Raw genomic sequence first — 16,670 nt, 5'->3', positions numbered from 1 at the left:
TGTGAAGTATTTTCTATATAAAGCATCAAATGACTTGGGTGGGGGCTTCAATATGTTACACCTTGGAAGATTGGGGCCCCCATTTGCAACCCCATTTCAAGCAGCTTAAACATATGGGGCCAACTTTGCCACTAAATTTGAATTCTATGAGTAACGTCCTAAAACATCAGCCAGGCATCAGAAAAGCAGGGCAGAAATAAGAGGAATTGCCTATTCCTTACTCTGTTGCATTCAAACTTCCCTGAATTAACTTTGTTTGCATTCTGTTCTTAGCTGCATTCTATTCCTAGTACTGTTATGGTTTATTGGGACCCTCTATAACATAAATGGATAAAATGAACTTCTGTCACTATCTCTGGCCCTCAACACTACTTTTATGGCCCACAACCCTGGACTCTCTCCTCAAAAATTGAATTGCTTCCCCTGGAGCACCATATGGAGGATCAAAATGCAGAGGAAATAATAATAATGGGTTAGATCCAGATTTAGGCCAATTCAACTGGGCTGGCAGAAACAGGCTTTCCTCTTCCTTTGTTTCCATGGTAGCCCTTTCAGCCAGGCTTGAAAGGGCTATGACTTCTGAAAGAAATAGACTGTAGTATGGTAACAATGGGTAGTCCCTGGAATACAAGCAAAGGCATCTTATCAAAATGTTGTGCCTTGTTTAAAAAATGGGATTGTTACTTACTACATAACTGCACTGTCTTTTGAATCTCTTGAATAGGGCTGGGGCCCATAGAATAACAGATTTGCAAGAGACATTAAGGGTCATCCAGTGCTACCCCTTTACTATGCAGAAACACACAATAAAAAAATGAAGACTCAGCCATGTGCCAAGGCAGTGTAAAAAAGCTCTTACCGTCAGCCTTTTTTTTCTTCCTAATGTTCAGGTAGAATCTTTTTTTCTGAAGTTTGGATTCATTGCTCTGTGTCTTTAGTTTCTAGAGAAGTAGAAAACAAGCTTGCTCCTTCCTCAATATGACATCCTTTCAAATATTTGAACATGGCTATCATGTCGCATCTTAACCTTCTCTTCTCCAGGCTATAGATAACCAGCTCCTTAAGCTACTCCTCTCAGGGTTTCATTTCCAGAGATGTTTATGATTTGGGTCACCTTTCTCTGGACATATTCCAGCTTATCAATATCCAAGTGAGATCTGATTAAAGCAGGATAGAGCAATATTATTATGTCCCTCCATCTAGACACTATATTTCTATAAATGCAACATGGAATCATATTGAAAAGGCTGTATCCAGAGGAGTGTAATGTCCACATTGAGGGAAGTAACAGTACTATCTATTCCGCTTTGGTCAGACTGCATCTGGAATACTATGTCCAGTTCTGTAACTAAACATCATGTTGATAAACTATACATTTTCTCATCATTTGCCTTCAGCTATGCTGGGAAGAGCTTATGGGAATGTAGCACAATAGCATCTGGATGGTCACAAAATTCCTGCCCATACCTTGGGAGAAATTTGCAATTGATGAGCATACAACTTGGTAGATGAGTTTGCTGTCTGGATCAAAAATGGAAGGATGTAGGTTCTCTAATTCTGACATAAATTCTCCGCTCGCATGCCAATATGCACAAATGATTTGTATGAGATGTAACCCATGTAGAAGTTCTTTTCAGATGTCCCTTTTGGCTATGCAGTCATAGAGACAAAACTCTAGGGTTTGTGAAGCACCTATACGTGGATGGGTGCCAGTGTGGTATAGTGGTTTCAGTCTTAGGTAGGATTCCAGGAGACTGGGGTTCAAATCTCCACTCAGCTAGGGGAATCCCTTGGTTGATCCTGGGCAAGTCATTCATTTCACCTTAGGACTTCATCACATGCACACACACCAATTCTGCACACTTCTAAAATATTTCATAGACGAAGTTCCACAGAGCCCTTCACACAATGCAAACTGGCTGCTGTCTCTGGTATTTAATCAATGAGCTGCATTAGAACTGGGGGGGGGGGGGGCAGGAGCCAGGAGGAAATAGTCTTCTGAGTTCCTCGTGTGCTTGAAAATGGGAGAAAACACTTCCTTACACATGAGATGGGAACTGTCAGATTCACCCATGTCAATTCATTTCAGTGACATGGAAGAATAAGCATTGCTGCTCCACTTCTTTTCCCAATTCCTTCTGCATGAGCCTGGAATGGTAATTTTTAACTTACAATTATAGAAAGAAATTGTGCAACTGCAAGATATCACCATAATGTTTTGTGCTTCTGCAATTCTGAAGTTTTTCCTGATTAATAATAATAATAAGGAGTGTGAGGGGACTGAATTCAATTGTATAGTGGCTCAGAATGTGGAAAAGAATGGGAGAAAGGGCTAACATAAAGCATCTGATGGAATTTGTAAAATGGAATGATTTTTTTGTATCAGGAGCAACTTGAGAAACTGCAAGTCGCTTCTGGTGTGAGAGAATTGTCTATCTGCAAGGATGTTACCCAGGGGACATCCAGATGTTTTGATGTTTTACCATCCTTGTGGGAGGCTTCTCTCGTGTCCCTGCATGGGGAGCTGGAGCTGAGAGAGGGAGCTCACCCGCTCTTCCTGGATTCGAGCTGCTGATCTGTCAGTCAGCAGTCCTGCTGGCACAAGGGTTTAACCCATTGCACCATTGGGGGCTAAATGGAATGATGCAATGGGAAGATACGCTGCACTTTAAAAGATGACCCCCACCCCGTACATGCCTTCTGCAACTCATGGAATAAAGTCCTGAAAAGAGGAACTGACAGCACAAAGTTGGAAACATAAGCTTTCATAAACAATAGCAGTCCAGCTCCACATTGCCATAGCTCAGTTCGATAAAACTCTAGAATTCTTGTATTTTTGTGATATATTTATCTTTCTTTAAAAGAGAGCTTTGGTGCCACACAAATTACAAATCCTAGGATTCTATAGGAGCCCCCGGTGGCGCAGTTGTTAAAGTGCTGAGCTGCTGAACTTGCAGACCGAAAGGTCACAGGTTTGAATCCAGGGAGCAGAGTGAGCACCCGCTGTTAGCTCCAGCTTCTGCCAACCTAGCAGTTAGAAAACATGCAAATGTGAGTAGATCAATAGGTACCGCTCCGGCGGGAAGCTAATGGTGCTCCATGCAGCCATGCCGGCCACATGACCTTGGAGGCGTCTATGGACAACGCCGGCTCTTCGGCTTAGAAATGGAGATGAGCACCAATCCACAGAGTCGGACCCAACTGGACTTAACATCAGGGGAAACCTTTTCCTTTACCTAGGATTCTATAGAATGGAGCAAGGGAAGTAAAAGTGGTACCAAACTGTTATAATTCTGCAGTGTGGATGGTCTCTAACTCTCTCTCAGAGAAAAGCAATGGTAAACTCCCTCTGAGGAAATCTTGTTAGGAAAACTCTAGGATAGGGTGACCATAAGTTGGAAACAATTTGAAGGAACATAATGTACATGTGCCAGCACACATGAACACAGTTACAAGAGCATACCCAACATTTAATGGAAACCTTTGTTTAGCACCATCACTTACATTGTCTCCATATCACACACACCCCTCCCCCAACTCTCAATTTTTCTCTCACAACACTTTTTTTCAGATAGGAAGACTTACCTCCCATAGAATTCACCTGTTCTCCTGAACCCTATATATACAGAAGCAAGAACCCATTACTTCTGCATTCTCTGCCTCATTCGTGCAGCACGTGTCAGTCTGTCAGGCTAGGAGACACTTGTGAGTGAATCCCTATAAATCAAGCAGACACCACTTTCCACCAAGCTTGGCTCCTATTTGCAGGGCAAAGGGAAAAGAAGGCGGGTGTATTCGGCCACCCCTCCCGTCCCTTAACACATGGCAAAGAATGACGCATCCTCCTCACTATGTGGTGTCCCCTGGGCCGAAGCAATAAATAGAGCCATCCTATAGCTGTTGCAGAGGCATTCTAGGATGAAACCTTTCCCGTGCCCTTTTTGGCCTCCCCTACAGCCACTCCACAGAGTGTCTAAATAATCAGGAAACCTCTCTGTGGCTTTGAAACAGAGGTGCACATGCACTATTTTGCAACCTTCCTCACACAAGCAATGGCCAAATGGAGTTGGTGGAGTTCAAAGGAGCATGGTGTAATCACAAAACAAATAATTGGGCTTCTCTTATCATCCCTACTCCTTTTTTCATATTTTAAAACATATATTATTTAAAGTCTATATTGTACAGAGACAGACTGTCAGACCCAACACACAACACCTTCCACGTATTGCTACACATTATCATTAAATCTTAAATACAGTTAGTTTATGACACACAGTTCATTCACACTTGTAGGAAAGACAAGGATGACAGAAGTAAAAACATATAAAGTAGACAATCATATGGGTAAGGAAGGTGACAAGGTATGGAAAGCATTTGGAGTGTCCAATTCCAAATTGTTTCCACAAGCACTTTTCCCATCCCACCACACCTTTCATTTAATATCTTAATTTGAAAATAAATGCCCAGAAAGAATTTTAGCTCTTTCACATTAGACATTCCTAGCACATTTTGCTGCTTTAACATTATTCCACTGTATACAGCCTGGAAATTGTAATGTCTCAAGATATGGACAAATTTTTGCCAGAGAGTTCCAGTGCTTCACCAAATTGAAAATCTCAGAATTCTGTAAGATGTGTTCTGCGAATGGGTGTATACAAGTCCTTTCAAAAAGATACTGTTGCTTGAGTAAAGGAATCTCATCTACAATGCCATATAAAATCCAGATTATCAGTTTTGTACTGGATTATATGGCAGTGTAAATCCATCCTCTGTTAATCATGTGGTATAGATGAAGCCACCTACTAGTTTAGCTTGGGTTGGTCAATCTCAGCAAGTTATGGGGAAAATGTCCTTGGGATTATCCAGTGAGTGAACATACTGTCAAAAATGTCCCCCAAATCTTTTGTTTTAAAATCTTTGTCTAATTTTATGACTCTGTTGGCAGCACAAAGTACAATCTGTTTGCATCAACCAGTATCAACATCTTTGCAGTAAATATAGTTGCAATAAAATCGTATTTTTCCAGGAGGTTGGAAGGTATTTTCTTTTATCAGCATTGTTGTTTATCATGTTTATCAGAAGTAATCCTAGGATTTTCAACCAGTTATGTCCCAGCTGAAATTTCATCTACTTGAGCATTTGCCAGAACAGGAATCGATAAAGATAGTGTGAAATGGAATTGGTTGTTTTCTTCATACACATAGAGTAAATGGGATTGAATGTGACCCTCCATATAGGAGATGACTGCTCTACCTTTTTACTCTGTAGTCTTTCTATGTATTATGGTCTCCGTGAATCACCACAGAGATTATTGCTAAGCTAGCCAGTCTGCAGCTGTACAGCACATGTGTTAACTGCCTTATTGCCAGGATGTTTGCTTTATTACAGTACTTTTGATCATGATCACTGCTAATAATAACATTTCTGCATCCAGTTTCAATTTGATCACACAAACCCATTGATGTATTTTGTGTGTAGGTGCCCAGACCTTGAAAATTCCTGAAGTATAAATATCCAAACTTCCATTCATCTCACAAAGGGGATTGAAATCCATGAAGACTTGTGATATGAGACATATGCTAGTCTTAAAGATACATCACACTGTTTATTCTTGTAGTACAGTGCAGATTCACATGACTATCTCTTTGAAAGGTGCTATATATACTCATGTATTACTCTAGAAAATTTAGTCAACCCCGAAAAACTGGCTAGACCTATCCATGGGCCAATGTAAGTACTTACATTTTATCAAAAAAATGAACTATCTATCAGTAGAGTGGCAAAAGACGAGAGATTAGCCCATCCTAATAGACCCTAAAAGAAATACCAATTTCCTCTACTCTCTTTGCTGTGACTCTGATTCTGGCCTGGGTGGGAAAATGGCAGTGGAGGCAGCCGGGGTGGCTGTTCTCTTGAGACGGCATTGACACTTTCCCCCCTCTGCAGAATGGCCCTTGTCTTATTCATGGTTATATTGGAATTCATAATATTGGCTCTAAAACCTGACTTTGACTTATACATGAAGGTGACTTATTCAAAAGTATGTGTACTGTAAGACTTTTTGTTATGGTTGGCTTATCTACTGCTTGTCTTATTTAGTGAACTAACGCAGCAGCTAGGATGAAAATCAGCTCAAGGCACTCTGCATACTCTCAGAGGCAAGCTAAACTATTGGTAGAAAGGACCGTGCTAATGCATGCATGCCAATTGCAGGAAGTCAGGCACACAGATGATGAATGGTTGTTCACATGAATATCCTAAATGGGCAGAGCACCAAACTGAAATCCCTCAAACAGGTGAAGTGTGTGGACTGTGGGAGACACGAATCAGTACTGTCTCTAGTATTCTTTGAGCCATAACTTTCCATGAATAGTCTCTCTCTGTCCCTGCCCACTTACCCATTTCACACACATCCATCTCATTCCAAATTTAGCAAGGCAGAACTAACCGTGTTAGCAAAAGTGTATCAATTGGCCCAGCTAGTTCCACTTACATAGTGTCGTTGTGGTTGCAGAATAAAACAAAACTCTCGAATCCTGGAATGCAGAGTGGAAAAGTTTTCCAAAAACAACAGCAACAATGTCCACTTTTGCAGAACTCCGCTGTCTGTCCAACTCTCAAGGGTAGGAGCATGGCTGATGGACTTGATGTCAAGTTCTCTCTTACATTTCTGGTGCCCAACCGAAGAAGGACATACTCGCCTGCAGCCCTCTCGCTTAGCTGCTGCCTCGGTGCCTGCCTTCTGATTCCTTGCCAGGCATCCTCTCTTACACATTAGGAAAGTTCATGGGGATTTGAGCCTAAATGGGATTAATATGCCCCTAAAACCACTAGAGATCCATTTCCAAGCTTCTGGAGACAGAGAAAGGGCATGGGCTGGGTTTGTTCACCCTCCTCTTCTTTCTTCGTGCCAAGAAGTTCCCAGAGGTAGGCCCTTATATCAGTACAGAAGGTACTATTTCATTGTTGTTGCTGCTGCCATTGTTGTTGTTGCTGCCATTGTTGTTAAGGGATGAAAACTCAATCCTGCTCAGAAATTAGTTTAGGAATTCCTCCATCCTTAATCATAAGGCTTAGTTTGTTTATTCATTGGCATTCTTTATGTGTTCAGAGACATACAGAAAGCCTTTTCTTCTTTTTTCAATAAATAAAATGTTACCAAGTTTAATGGATAATTTTCTGGTGTTGGCAGGAGAGCTTCCACACAAATTGACTCCCTTGAGTTTGTGTTATTTGATGTTACAACATTATCTGCTATATAACTTTGATAGGATGTGACTTTGTTCATACCTAGCTGAATAGTAAAGAAATGAAGAAACCAGGTTACTGAATTGAGAAGATGAGTAATGGGACAATGGCAAGAGTGCCCAATGTGCATTGGTGCCTGATGTTCATACAGATTGATGCAATGGGCATCAGGGCCAATACGATGCGCATTGGTCCAATTGTGCACCATTTTGGTTATACATTGGACACTAATGTGCATCAGTCACATTTGCTGTCCCTGGGAACATAACAGCAACCTACTACTGAATACAGATGTTGCACAGCAACATTCTCAATAATATTTCCAAGATTTATCTTTTGTTGCTCTTAGAAAAACTTTACAATGCTCCATTTTCAAACAATGTCATCAGCTCATCTCAAGGAAAAGTACAAAGGGATATCTTATATGCAACAATTATGTATTTATGGCTCTGTGGGGGTGGAAGACCAATTCATTATTTATTATACTGCCCATTATATAGTGAACCCAGAAGGCATTTCTTGAGAGACCTCTTGAGAGAAAGGGCAGGTTGGATGTTGCGTGATATCATTCAAAATCCATTACACTCAAGACTGCCGCCTTCTCAGTATCAGCCCAAAAGATCTGCGGCAAATTCCTAAAGACACCAGCAGCAGATTACAAAGAGGATCAGTTGTTTAGCTACCATTTTTATTGTTAACTGTCATTTTATCCAGTGATTAAGAGCTTTCCAAACTGTTAGTGTGCCGGCTGCAATGAATTAGGTGTGATGCATGAACATAATGGGAAATGACAAAAATCTTGGTAGTGTATTTTATAATCTTACAAATCATATATTTTCAAAAATATAAATAAAATGTTTGCATGAGATATATTTTGTCCTCATAGATTTCTTTATTACAATTTTATGTATGTGTCTGTATCTCTTATGAGGGCTTGGTTTAACCTCTGGTTTGCTAGTAAAGCTGAATTACTGTGGTGCAAAATGCTGTGGTGTGTCAGCAACATGAAATTCTTGGAAAGCTCTGTAGTAATGTGTTTTTTCTGAATTAAAAAAAATCTTTGTGACTCCTTTGTTTAATGTAATTATATTAGTAGTATGCTGTGTGATCAGAATGTTTTAGAATTAATGTTGTTCCACAGACAAATAACCTCGATAATGAAGTTGCATGGCTTCACAGTTCTAATTCTTGCTAACCTAAATCCACATATGAAGTCCTAACACCCCAATGGGATTCTGGTTCCCATTTATACATTTTATGACTCTGAAAGTTTATTATCTTAAAAATAAAACATGCAATATCATGGCAATAAAAATTCAATCTTGCGATGCTTTTATCACCGTCAGCCAACATGGTGGTACTGTTCCTTAATATTCAGTGCTGGTTGAAGGGATGTGTCCTTTTCCGTTACTTCCATGGCCATTGCAAATTACTACTAAAAGATTCAACCAAGATTTCACAGATTATTTTCCTGTCAAGGTCAAAAGCTTTCCCGCCTGCTGTTCCATGACACTTGGCTGTGATCGATCATCTGGGTCTGGACACCTGCAAGCAACCCAATCTGCCTCTCAGGACAATCCTTGCACGCAAAGCTGGGAAGGGGAGATGGTTGCTTTGGAAACCAAGCAAACCTCCGGGGTCTATTTCTTTCCCAACTTTACAAGCGAACTATCCTCTACTTTCTTATGGGGAGGGGAGGCACATGGATGCACCTGGAATGGCAGCGCCAGGCCTACCTTTGGGCAGAGCAAAGTGGACACCTCTTGAACCAAATGTGGGTTATCATGAAAGAGAAACAAACTATTATTTGCTTTTTTTATATAATAGTCCCTCAACTTTTGGAGGGATTCAGTACACGGGATTCCTGGGAAAGTGAAAAAACTGAAAAGATAAATAAAAATAGCAAACCTGAGAAAGCACTTCTTTAAGCATTTCTAGGTCCCCTGACATGATTTTATTGTCAACTTCCACCAAAAGTTAACCTTAGAATCACACTGGACAACCTGGAAAGGCTTAGGGAGAAAATAGTATATTCTTCTCAACTAAAAGAGGTCATTTTCTCATGGGTGTCCCACCAACTGCCCACATGGAAATGTTCATGTGCAGATTGCTATATACAGTAGAGTCTCACTTATCCAAGCTAAACGGGCCGGCAAAGCTTGGATAAGCGAATATCTTGGATAATAAGGACGGATTAAGGAAAAGCCTATTAAACATCAAATTAGGTTATGATTTTACAAATTAAACATCAAAACTTCATGTTATACAACAAATTTGACAGAAAAAGTAGTTCAATATGCAGTAATGTTATGTTGTAATTACTGTATTTACGAATTTAGCACCAAAATATCATGATATATTGAAAACATTGACTATAAAAATGGCTTGGATTATCCAGAGGCTCAGATAAGCGAGGCTTGGATTAGTGAGACTCTACTGTATTTGCAGATTTCACAAGTACAATTATGCTTCGGACCTTATAAAATTACTGTTCTACTGTTCCAATATTCCAACAAACCAGATGCAGGTTCAACAGATAAACTCATTTTAAACAGGAGGAGATACATAGATTTTGGTCTCACAGCCTTTTCTCCTACTTTGAAATCTGACCCAACTGAACATCATCATTCCCATTAGTTCCACTTTCAGGCTAAGGAAATATTATCAGCAAATAAGGAAATGTTATTTAGGAGCAGAACTTGTGTGATGAAAGTGATCCACTCAGCATCACCTCTCAAACATGTTGCCATAACACCCTTGAAAGGTCTGGGCTTTTTATTTAAGCGCCTTAAGAGTAAACAAAAACAACAACAAAACTTGCTCACTTTGCTTTTATAGATTTAAAAGGGCAAAGGTGTTTCCTCATTTTTCCAGGTGTGGACTGAAACTTTGGTAACACCAGTGACTATAGGGTGCATCTATACTGTAGAATTTATGCAGTTTGACACCACTTTAATTATCATGGGTCAATGCTATAAAACTGTGGGTTTTATAATTTCGCCTGGAGAAGAGAAGATTAAGAGGGGGCATGACAACTAAGTTTAAATATTTAAAGGATGCCATAATGAAGATGGAACAAGCTTGCTTGCTGCTCCAGAGACTAGGGTTGCTTCTACACTGTAAACGTAGTGCAATCTGATAACATTTTAACTGCCATGGCTCAGTGCTATGGCATTAAGGGAGTTTTAGTCTTACCAAGCCATTAGCCTTCTTACCAAAGAGTTCTGGTGCCTCACCAAATTACAAATCTTAGGATTCCATAACATTGAGCCATGGCTGTTAAAGTGGTGTCAAGCTGCATTAATTCTACAACGCAGAAATACTCTAAAGGGAAGAAGTGAAGGAATGCTAAATTCAAATATTTTTCTTTTCTTATGCCCCTGAAATGAGGATCCTTTTAATGAAAATTTTATCCAAATCCTTATGATATAGAAAGCCCATGATAAATCTTCTCTTCCTGGCTGTAGCAGTGCCACTAGTAATACTACTAATAGTTATGGGAAGGAACTGATAAAATAAAATTGACAACAGAATTAAATAAAAAGTTGCAAACAAATAGGACAAACTTTTTTTAATGAATATGATTGATTAAATTTAGAATTTCAGTGTTAATATTTCTCCTGAATTATTCAATTATTAATGGATGAAATGAGACATTACGCCAAAGAAAACATTATTCAGTTTACATGATCTGTTACATTATGCAGTTAGTTCTTTACTGAAAGCCCAATTCTCTTGATTTTTGCAAAAAGATTTGTGTGGCTTTTTATTGTTATCATCGTGCAACAGGATTTAGGAATGATCAGATTTAGGTCACAAGTAATGAGGGCGTTTTGGAAAAGGGGTTCTTTACATTCATCGGCTCTTCCTGAAAGCTATACTAAGCACAACATTGGACTTTATGGTTCACAGAAACTCCACTTTTTTCCAGGAAACTGAAATTTTCACGCTCTTAAACTCAAAATTAAACATGGATCCACATGAAAATCAAACATTAAAGAACATCTGAGAAGAAGGAGGTGAGATTATAAAGGAAGAAGAAAAGGAAAGCAAGAGAGTTTGGGTGGAATGGCTATGAAAGTGGGGGCTTTGAAAAATGTATGGCACTTTTTCCTTCTCTCCAAAGTTAAAATAGGAGATTGTGGGTGAAGAGTTAAAAAATGAATGGAATTTCCCACCTTTATTTTGGTAAAGATTTTGATGTAGTAGTGCAACACCAATTCAGAACAAACGTAGTTATTACAAATGTTTCCCTTTTAATGTAAACACCATTTAGATTGTTGTTTTCAGTTTGTAAATCATTAACATAGCATGTTAATCCTTTCCCACTCATTTTTAATAATTGCAAATAGCAGAAGTAGTAGCTGGTTTTTCTTCCTCTCTCTTGCCCACAACCTCCTTTCCCACCCATAGAAGAAAAGAAAATTCATTTGCTTATTTAAATAAAGTGGAGAAAAGGGTCAGGGCATGATTTCAATTGCATAAAAAATAAAGCACAGAGAAGGGAAAAGCCTCCCTGCTTCCCTTTTTCACTGAAGGAATTCGCAAATCCCTGCATTTTTATACAAGTTCAACAGCATCTAGAGACAAAACACACATCTATGGCTACCAAATTGGAAAGTAGAGATGGTACTCCTGTATCTTCACGAATTATGTTCATTCCTGATTTGTACCAGGGTTGCCAGAATGAAAACTGGAGAGGGCTCCTGTTTCTTTCATCATTGTGAAAAAGATGCAATTTCACCAAACGTTGCAGGTTACTTGGTTGCCTGATTTTATTTTATTTTATTTTAGTGTCAAGAACGACTTGAGAAACTGCAAGTCACTTCTGGTGTGAGAGAATTGGCCGTCTGTAAAGATGTTGCCCAGGGGGTGCCCAGATGTTTTTGATGTTTTTTACCATCCTTGTGTGAAGCCTCTCTCATGTCTCCACAAGGATCTGGAGCTGATAGAGGGAGCTCATCCTCACTCTCCCCAGGCTGGATTTGAAGCAGCAGCCTTCAGGTCAGCAACCCAACCTTGAAGTCAGCAGTCCTGTCGACACAAGGGTTTAACGCTCTGCACCACCGGGGACTCCATGTTTGCCTCATGAGCAGCAACTACTACAATTCCTACTTCTGCACAACCTTTCAAGGGATGGGCACTATCTCCAGTTTTCACTCTGGCAAACCTACTTATCTCCCATGTGACCACAGGTTGGCCTGCATCTGAAGTAAATTTGGGGTTTTTTTTTCCTATCATTATTCTAAAAGTGAAAATAGTGCTTTTTGGGAGCCTGCACAGTGTAATCATCTGAGCATTGGACTATGACATGGGTCAAATCCCCACTCAGTTATGGAAACTATTGGGCAACCTTGGTCAAGTCATACTATCTCAGTCTTAGAGGAAGGAAAGGGCCAATTCCCTCTGGACATTTTTTTTTTTTTGCCAATGATAGCATTGCCTTAAAGTTATCATAAGTCAGAAATGGTATGAAGGCACACAATCACAATTAAAAGTGACTAGTTTATAGGAATATCTTCAGTGTAGGATTGGGAGCAGGACATTCAAATTATTTCCATTTTGCATCTAACAAAACAATTATATGAACTTACTTGAACCATCAGAATTTTCAGTAAGCAGACAATTGAATTGATAAAGACACTCCAGAGATCAATGAACATGGAAAGATCAATTTGTTGTTGACACTAGAGGAGGAAAGGGGCACTGAGGGCTTCCCAACAGTAAGTCAAAAGACACAGAAAGAGTTCAAATTCTCTTGGCTAATGAAAATGACTCCCCTTTTAACAAGAATTCCCAGAACCTTCTTGACAAGGAACAAGACTTTAGGTTACAGGGGGTCATGGTTAACAAGCAAAAGCTTTCCTTTTCTCTGTACCACTGCTTTCAAATAGTCTTCTGAAGACATCCTACAGCATTCCCCCTTTCCAACACTGACATCTTATTCACGCTACTCCTCCATGCATAGTTAGCTCATTTTTGTCAGACTCAAATGTGTGGCAAACATACCATTTAAATCCCTCCCCCGTGTGATTGCTATAATGATAATCTATGTCGGGAAGGAAATTGCATGAATAGCTCATATTGCAAACGAGTTTAGATGCAGTAATTGAACTCCGCATGTTTGCTGGGTATGAGATTTAAGCACTGTTGGAATAATTTATTGACACTAAATTATTTACAAGGCTTGAGTTTATCACATGAGGCAAGCAAATTTCAATTTTAGCAGGATAACAGCGGGACTTCTCACATAGACTTGTCCTCTTCTGTTATTCTCTGGGGACAGGAGACCACTGGAAAGTGTTTCTTTTACAAAAGGAGGCCCTTACTGAATTATTTCTGTTTGTAAAGAAGTGCTTTCCAACATTTGCCGCTGAAGAACAGCAAGAGAGGAGTGGCATCAAGTGATGAGTCCCAGTCAAAAAGGTATTGCTGTAATTGCGATTTGCCAGCCTTGTGATAAATTCTTTATTGCAGAAAAAAATTAAAATGAGGAGAAATCTCTTAAGTATTGGAAGAAAGCATCAACAGATCTAGTGTTATCTACTTTTACCTTTCCTGACTCCTCATGTCCCACCCTCTTACATGATTTCTATATAGTGTGATTGCTACGGTACTATAGAACGGTACTAATTAAAGTTGTAGTCTGAAGTATTTTTCATCAAAGAAAGAAACAATTGTAGGTAGCTAATGCATGTAGATAGGGTACTAGTAACTTGACACATTAGGGAAAAAATGTTAGTTCTTCATATCAGATCATTTGAGGATCACTGCTATAAACTTTCTGCTTCTATGGAAACGTCCAACTGCTTGGATTGAGCCACTCAAAAGGATCCCATTTGTCTTGTTCTATTTGATAATATTCATACCTGGATGTCACTTTGTCAAATTTCATGGGGACTGGAGTTCTGTAGAATAAAGCTGCCTATCAGAACTCCCATTAAATTTGGTGCATGAGTAGAACTATTCTGATTTGATTTATGATTAGTTGAGTAAATGGCCACTATGTTAGGCTATTGATTGCTTGCAGATGGTTATGTTTGTATGATGTTTGTTATTTTTAAGTTTTACTGTGCTATATTTTAACCTGTGTTGTCTGGGCTTGTCCTCATGTAAGCCACACCAAGTCCCTCCAGGGAGATGGTGGTGAGATATAAAAATAAAGTTATTATTATTATTATATTATTAAGTATAAACATGGAGTACAAACCTTTTGCAAAAAAATATGCTTCCACCTATATTAGTGAGAGTGCACCACTATATCCCTCACTCTGTACACTATATATCAGACAGATGCAAATCATGCCACTCTTTTTTGAGAGGGAAACTATCTGAGGATTACTTATTTTGTCCAGACAGCCAGATCTTTTCTCCAGTAAATTTAAAGTGGGACAGCCTAAGAAAGAGTGATCTGCAGCTCTGGTGGATTTATGAGTGAAATGGTAAAAGGTCTATAAGTCATACCCTATGAAGAATGGCTTAGGGAGCTGGGTATGTTTAGCCTGGAGAATAAAAGTTTAAGAGGTGATATGATAGCCATATTTAAAGATCTGAAAGTATGTTATATGGATGATGGAGCAGACTTGTTTTCTGCTGCTGTAGAGACTAAGACATGGAGCAATTATTCAAGTTAGAAGAAAAGAGCTTCTACCTAATAATTAAGAATAATTTCCTGACATTAAAAACTGTTCAACAGTGGAATACGCTGCCTCGGAATGTGGCGGAGTCTCCTCCTCTGGAAGTTTTTAAACAGAGGCTAGATGGCCATCTGTTAGGTGTGCTTTGATTGTGGATTCCTGCATGGTAGAATGCAGTTGGATTGGATGACCCTTGCGATCTCTTCCCATTCTGTGATTCTATGATGTGGACTATAACATCATGCACTATCCCTTTTATTACTCCAGTTACTGTCAACCAATTGTGTGTGGTGCAAGGGGGAAAATAAACAACTCAGTCACGTAACAATGAACTCAACTAGTGTGAAGTGAAAGAAAGAGTGGTATAACTATCTTGCTGGAATGCCGCCATTCCTCCACACCTGCACATTTTTGCCACTGTAGTATATCATATATCAAATGCCTGGAAAACAGTCACAGACGGTTTGTAGAATGTCCAAAATCTTCCAAACATTCTGCATAGACAATATAGCTGTGGCAGGTGCAGTGACTACCCCAGGTACTTACCCACCTCCTGTTGTGCTGATGGACTTCTAAGGTGCGCAATCACTCCTTCCTGCTTCTGCTGGCTGTCTAGTGAGTCCGTGTGGAGTGCAGCTGGGGTATCTGCCAGGCATTTCTGGTTGAAGCGTGACGCTCCGCCTCTTCTCCTGTGCCACACACCCTACGGAGCTGAAGCGGAGGAGCACAAGGGTGGGTGTCATCTATCTCTCCAGGACAGATGAAAGAGTGAGCACACCAGGCAAGCTGCTCTGCCCGAAAGCATTCATTACTGGTCGGTGGCATCTGCCAGGATATCTAACCCTCATTAAGACTTTGGGCTCCTGTTTCTGGGGGCTTTGGTGGCCTTTTACCTCTCTCCCATGGTCCTCTGCCTTGACCCATAATCCTTCATGTGGTGGCTGTGATACAGTGACATCCTGCGTCCATGTCTCTTCACTGCATGGAAAGGAGGGGCAGATAAATAGAGTCCCTCTTTCAGCAATATGCATCCACCTCTTCTCCAAGGTGGATAAGTACTAAACAAGCTCCAGCTGCAACATAAGATTGTTCCCTCTGCTGGGCTTGCCAACAGCTGGCCACCTCACAAAGGTGCTTCTAATGGAAACATGCGAAACATAGACTGCTGTGGCTTACGTCACATCTGGGATATGGGCAGACTACATGTAAGAAAGTCTAGACATCAAGAAAGTAAACATTTCTTTTATATAATAGATCTCTTTCTTTTTAGAAGGAGGGAGGGATGAGTATTTGGGGGTGGGTTGGCATCCAAGGCAAGTAAGATGGGCGCACATGAAAGAGATCCTTATAATAACAAACTATGCAAATAGAAAGATCAAAGAGAAACAAGCCACTCTCCGTCTCTGAAAGCATTAGAATTGGGTTATTTTGCAAAGCCATCTGGCAGTAGGTTTATATGGGATAATGCCTCACATCTATCTGAGAAATGGTGGAGAAAATGTGCGGCTTAAGAGCAACTCAGTAAATTAGTTTCGTTAACAGAGTCAACCCTCAATGCTTTCTAAAATGAAAGATGTTGTATTCAATCCAACTTCTGTATTAGAAACCCTGCTTATTAATGCAAGATTTATCACACCAATCTACAAAATATATTCTGCACATACCACAAGGCTCTCTTTCTTCCTCTTTGATACTGTATTTCCAGAGTCCTGCTATACAAAACTTCATCTGGAAGTGAACAGTTTAGCTTGGATTAAGCCCTGTCGCCAAGCGAAATGAGGATTT

General features: G+C 39.9%; 1 protein-coding gene across 4 annotated transcripts in view; it reads right to left on the bottom strand.

Annotated features, from left to right (window-relative positions):
• Positions 1 to 16,670, bottom strand: part of LOC100563744 (serine/threonine-protein kinase SBK2) — a 24,621-nt gene extending 7,951 nt beyond the window's left edge. Inside the window, exons 1-2 of one of the 4 annotated variants that reach the window (XM_062957220.1) lie at positions 3,586 to 4,439; positions 860 to 941 (exon numbers count right to left, since the gene is read on the bottom strand). The gene's annotated coding sequence lies outside the window, so the exon portion shown is untranslated. Of the gene's footprint in view, positions 1 to 859; positions 2,078 to 3,585; positions 4,440 to 15,431 lie in introns of those variants that run through there. The other 3 variants (XM_008116479.3, XM_008116480.3, XM_062957221.1) reach the window with 3 other exon arrangements.

This window comes from Anolis carolinensis, chromosome 6 (genome assembly GCF_035594765.1).
Source record: "Anolis carolinensis isolate JA03-04 chromosome 6, rAnoCar3.1.pri, whole genome shotgun sequence".
In the NCBI taxonomy this organism is placed as follows: Eukaryota; Metazoa; Chordata; class Lepidosauria; order Squamata; family Dactyloidae; genus Anolis; species Anolis carolinensis.
Note: the sequence above shows the minus strand (reverse complement) of the source record. Positions and strands in the feature narration are given on the sequence as shown.